The 6000-nt window shown below is 33.6% G+C and overlaps 1 protein-coding gene across 1 annotated transcript in view; it reads right to left on the bottom strand.

The window, feature by feature from the left end:
• The window catches only part of PLEKHA5 (pleckstrin homology domain containing A5), a 191522-nt gene that overhangs the window by 38900 nt on the left and 146622 nt on the right, over positions 1 to 6000 (bottom strand). The window lies entirely within an intron of this gene.

Here is a 6000-nt window from a genome sequence, read left to right as displayed (position 1 = left end):
ATATTCTGTACCATGTGACTAGTTTGGGTTAGCAAGTGTTAAATAACACATTTAATTTTCTAGTTTCCTTAGTAGTTTTTTTCTAAATGCCTATTCTATATCTCCTAGAAACGTTACCTCTTGTAGCTCTCAATCATCCTTAAAAATAGAAGCTCCAGGACTCCTTGAAATATTAGAGAAAATGGGATCTTGCTTAACAGCTCAGTAGAATGAGGTTGCTGAATTGACACGAACAATGAAAGCCATCAAGAATCTTTTCAATCATCTTGTTAGCATTTCTTCCCTTATAGGGAAGCTGTCTTTCACAAACACAAAGAACAAAATGCAAAAAGTACTCTTGGATTTTTACCTTGAATGGTTTCAGTACCAATTACATACACCCAGCTAATTGTTCCTTTTTTGCATTTCCCTTGGCATAAGTATGTTTAAAGTAGTCAGAGTTCCTGTCTGCACAGTTTTTTCATTGTGGTTTCTTGAAAGCATATAAAAAGCATACTGGTGAAGAATGTCCACAGCAATCAATGATAGAATATCAGACTTCTTCCAAAAGTCACTAGTAATTTTAGTGTACAGATCATAAAATATTAATATTTATAAAAAGAATCACATCATAAAATCTGAATGCTACTATAAAACTTACAAATTAGATTAGCTTACTCTTCAAGATGTCTTAGTAGTTAGTATTAAAAGTGATTTTCTTACTCTCTCTCAAAAATTTGATACTTTAAAAATGCACAGATAAAATAACAGAAGGATTTAGCTATCGACTCCTGCAAACTTTAAACATTTTCATAAAGCAAAGAACACAATAGGTATGTTTAAGCTGTTATTTTTCTTTTATCGCACTATGGCAAATTGGTTTGTTATGAGAAACTCCCAGCTCTTCCATAAAAATTTAAGGATAAGATCCTTTAGCTTTTGATGTTTAAGAATTTAGAAAACTGATATAAATGAAGTCATTTCAAAATGGAGTTGGAGCTGTCATTGCAGAGGAACGATCTTGCACATCTTGCTCCCTAAAGCTTTGGAATGTTTGAATTGGGCAAAATAACACTGTATTCCAAACGACCATTTGTAAAGCTAAAAGGAAAGCAGACATCCTGACTACGAGGACTGAAAATTAAGGACATTCTTTAGAAACTGTGCCACCCTGTATAGCTAAAGAATAATTTAGCTTATTAGCACCAATAGAAATTCCTTCCTTCTATTCATGTAATTATTTCCTTTCCCTTTCTCATAAAAACCCCATTGCCTTTATCCTATAACCGAGCCATAATTTGGGTTTTTGCCTGAATCTATGCCCCCAGATTGCAATTCTTTTTGATCTCAAATGAACGTTTCCTCTCACTTAGGTAGTTTATTTTAGGTTAACAGAATATACTATTTGATGATATGTTCAGAAACAACTTAAGTATGTTCTAGCTTGGGGAAAATAGCTCCAGCTGGGTAGAGGCAAACGAATTTCATTAAATTATGGAAGCAGAGGGATATTCTTTTCCCAAAGAATTTATGAGTACATTGGGCACAGGCAATCCCCAACATAAGTGTGGCCAATCGTGGTATGTCCTTTTCCCATTCTCATACAGATGGTTCTGATGCAATTAACTACACTGACTCTCAAGGGAAGAGGAGTAAAGGCAGAATGTCATAATTTTAAGGGTAATTTGTGAAAACACATTCAATATTACAATTTTATATTCAAATGACGAAAAAAAAAAATACCTGCTACAGTACCAGTGAAGGTGAAGCTCAGATCTGTAGAAGTGTAGAAGTTACACTCAATTTACTGCAGCAAGTATTCTTAAAGAGGGTAGCTGGCTACTGGAGTGGTATAATTAATTATAAAGGGTTGGGGGACAGAGAAGAGGGTTGGTATATGTTTAGTCTACCCACAAGGGGGCAGCATGCTCATAAAAGGCTGTGAAGCTTGCTCCAAGTTTCTTGATCCTCTGTTCATCTCTACCTCTATCTCTTAGCATCTCGTTTTGTTATCATTGTCTAACATGGAAAGCTGGAAAGGTTTTAGGAAGAAGGAAAAGAGAACATCATCTTAAGTCCCTCATAACTGCTCTTTAATCACTAATAGGGAAGGTTAGAAAAATGGAGAAGAAACAAATAGAGGAAAGAACTAAAACAGGAGTGAGGAAAACAGATGAAGGGGTTAGGAATCACGTTCTAATTTCCCCATTCTCATTAATCTTCCCTTCGTGACTCATCAAAAGAGCACCAGCTTCTGTTCCACTGCTTCATCCATGGAGAGGACTTTACAAGTACCTCTCTTTAGCTCCTGGTCTGGTTTCTGAAACCTCAACTTCATTTACCTTGCTTAGACCAACCAGTCCTGCTCCAGGCTGCCAGAGCTAAGATAAGAACTAGACACTGGTGGAAATCTTTGCAAGTGACAAGATTAAGAAACTTGAAGTCCCTATTCCAAATGTTAGACCTGCCAAAGATATATACATATGTTCCTAAGATCCTGGCTGGGTACTCTGAACACGTTTTCTACAATATGTTTTCCTTAATACAGTTAGGGTGTTTGAAACTGTTAGTCCAGTTTTTAGGTATAGTCTTGGGCTAAGTACAGCCTTTATGCCCTGGACTGGGAATTTAACCACCAGTGGTACTGCTAAAAACACTTCATAACCAGTAAGGGTAAAGGAATCAAAACAATCAGTAGGCCCTTTCTGTGTCTTACAGCTGAATATCTGATTGTTGACTACAATAAGTTTCTATGGAAATCTGTTACTTTGGTTTCAAACAAATGATTTACATTTGGCTCTGTGGAAACATCAGGACCACCTAATCAGCAAATGCTTGTTCTTCAGGGCCATCTAGTTCTAAAACCCGTAATCTGCTCTATTTTGAAAAAAGAAAATATATCAAGATATTCTCTTTTCCCTCATTTTCAAAGAACTGCAACAGGACACTCCTCTTGTTCAGAGGAGATACCATTATAAATGCTGATAATCTCGAATTTACTTCCAACTCCCTGGGAGGTACAGAGCCAGAGCAAATTTTACTTATGGTCCTCCCCTCCCCCGCTTCTGTATTCTGTTAGGCAGAGGAATAAACAAGAAAAAAGCTAATAAAGGCTAAATCCATTTCGTAGATATATTTTAGGATATTTGTAAGTTTCATTTACTGTAACCAGAAGTTCCTCTAATATTCAGTGATAACTAAGCTGAATGAGAAGAAAATGAGTTACTGATGTATTATGTATTTATTCATTTTTTAAGAACCTGGATGGGGTACATAAAGTATACAGTTGGGATTATTCTATGTTCACAGATTATACTTTGGAAATATATTATCTTGAAATTCACAAAAATGACAAATAATCCTATGCCAGTCTTAACAAATGAAGGCTTTGAATAAGTCTACTGGCTGAGCTATAAAAGCATAAACAAACAGTTTAAGAGAATGAAAATGAAAAAAAGAAAAATGCAGAAGAAAATTCTACCATGTAATTTGTACAGGTTTTGTTATTTTAAAAAAACAAAAACAAAAACACTTCAGTACATGACCCATCTTCATACGGGTGATAATTAGAAACCAAATTATATTGTTCAAGTTATAGGCACCAGAAAGCAAGATTTTCGGATTTACTATGTAATATGTAAATCCTCAGTTCAGATAAGGCATTTTCTTTATTTTTTGTTATAGGTATTCCAGTAATATCAGAAATGAATTTACCTCTGAAGCAACTCAAAGACTACCCTTCGGTTTTATTTTTCATGAATAGTGATAAGGATTAAGAGAACTGAAATCAAGTAAAAATTGTCTTTTGATGATTACGGTACCTGACAAGGGGCAGGAGGAAGACTGCACTTTGTTGCGGGCCTTAGGCTATTCTGATGATTTATTAGAGCAAGCAGATAAAAAGTGTTGAAAGTGAGTATCAATTAGTACTAGTTCATCTGGTATAATAAATAGTATAAAGTATGACCAGAGCCTTTTCCTTTGACTTTAAGATTTTAAAATTTCCCAATTTGTAGTTATATAAAACTGATCAATCGATTTACAAACCCAGGTAACCAATAATATTTATAAGATCAAAACACCTGGTAACTTAAAATAGGTTACTGGCAGTAACAAGATTAAAAGCTGGAAATGTTTGAGCTAAATAAAAACTCGTTAAAATCAAAATTATCAAGAATTCTTTTTATGTAACTTTTAACTTTACTACTGCTGTAAAATATAAATCAGTTCAAAAGTAAATATTTTATTTACAGTAAATGTAATTATTGGAAATCATAATTTTTTTTATTTAAAGAGAGATTTTTCTTTAGGAAACCTTAGAAATATAGATTTAGGCACATCTGAGTTTCTGGGCAAAGTTCTACCTCCCCTATGTTTTTTATATATTGTCAAATTATTATCTAAAAATGGCCCAATTTTTGCCTTCATAAATAGTGTTATTTCAAAGCAAATTAGCACGCAAGCAAATTTTGTAATTCTTTTCATTACTGCAAAATTTAAAAGTTGAAATAATATAACTTCATTTCAGACTCTAACATGGGAAAAAGGTAAACTATTGGAAATCCTCCGCTGAGGTTAAGAAAAGAGAGAGAATAAATAAAAAGTTGAGATTTTTAGAAGCTACCTCTAGGAACACTAGCATGGTGCAATAAGAAAGGTTTAGCAAAGCATGTTTAGAGAGGAATGATGGGAATATAAACCTCAATCATGATCTGGGCCACTTAGGTAAAGGGAAGGAACTGAGCTCAACCTGGGAAAGAAAGCTGGGAAGCATCTTAGCAAATAATTGTATTTTCGATTTATTTACCTTTCCTTTCTAAAGTTCTATGTCTCTGCAATTCCAGTTCTGATTATTGAGATGAATAATAAATTACAGTAACCACTATTATTTCCAGACATTCTAGATAACTTCAGATTCATGTTTATATAATTTTTCAAATTTAATTTTTGTAATATCCCATTGTTTTCTAGAACTATCTCTAGCCTTACGGACAAAGGAGCTTTTAAGAAAGTTATTTTCCATGTATCTTAGTAGTTTTCTGGCAGTGCGGAATTTTGAGGGAAGACTTATTTTATTATTTTATTGGCTAATGGGTCTTCATTAGATTGCTTTCGAAGTGTATAATACGCACTGTGATTAAACTTCAATAGCACCAGTCTCTGGAATGAAGATCTGAATTTGAATTCATGAAATGCTGATTTCTAAAGCATTCCAATAGGCAAAATCATGAAGAAATCATTTTGTGGGAAAATAAATTTTATATAAACTAACATTTTTTTAAAAAAATTAAAAGAAAAATGATTTAATATCTTTTAAAGGGTTATCCCAATGTAAAATCCCTCTTTAAATAAAAAAAATTAAAGTAGTACATTATTGTTTCAAATAGGCAAATATAAATATGCAAATATTTGTCTTATAACATTTTCCAGTCAACTCTTTGATAAAATATTCAAGTTTAAACAGTTTAAAACAAGATAAAACAAGTTTTAGCTTAATTTATGTGAAAAAGTGCATTCACTGGAAGAAATTCTATGTAGAAGAACATATCAAAAATTCTCAACAAAATGAAATATTAATAGCTTCATAAAACCTAAAATATGGCAGTGTCAGTTCTTGTTCACAAACTGTCATTCACACTTTTGAACATATGCCTTAACCAATCACAATTGTTGCCACCACTGAGGTAATGCTAGAAAATGTAGGTCATCATAAAACTGATTCTGTGTAGCTTAGCAAAGACCAAATAACGGAAGGAGACAATAAACAAGGAATAAGGACACAATTAAAAATTATCTTCGTGACACATTTCACCCATCTTTACCCTCTCCTTTGGGAATACAGAACATACTACACCTGCCCTCCTGGCCTTCCAATAAGGCATTCACAGCCTGGTGCCTATTTCTTAAAGGAGGTCAACTCCAAGCTGAGATAAGCCTCAATGAATAATTTTATTGGGATAAGTAGGAAGTCTAGAGAATTCAGGCTCTCACTTTCAGGTGACCTAGCATTTGTATCCTCCC

This window comes from Pteropus alecto, unplaced genomic scaffold, assembly GCF_000325575.1.
Source record: "Pteropus alecto unplaced genomic scaffold, ASM32557v1 scaffold103, whole genome shotgun sequence".
In the NCBI taxonomy this organism is placed as follows: Eukaryota; Metazoa; Chordata; class Mammalia; order Chiroptera; family Pteropodidae; genus Pteropus; species Pteropus alecto.
The sequence above is the reverse complement of the archived record's forward strand: the minus strand, read 5'-3'. Positions and strand labels throughout refer to the sequence as shown.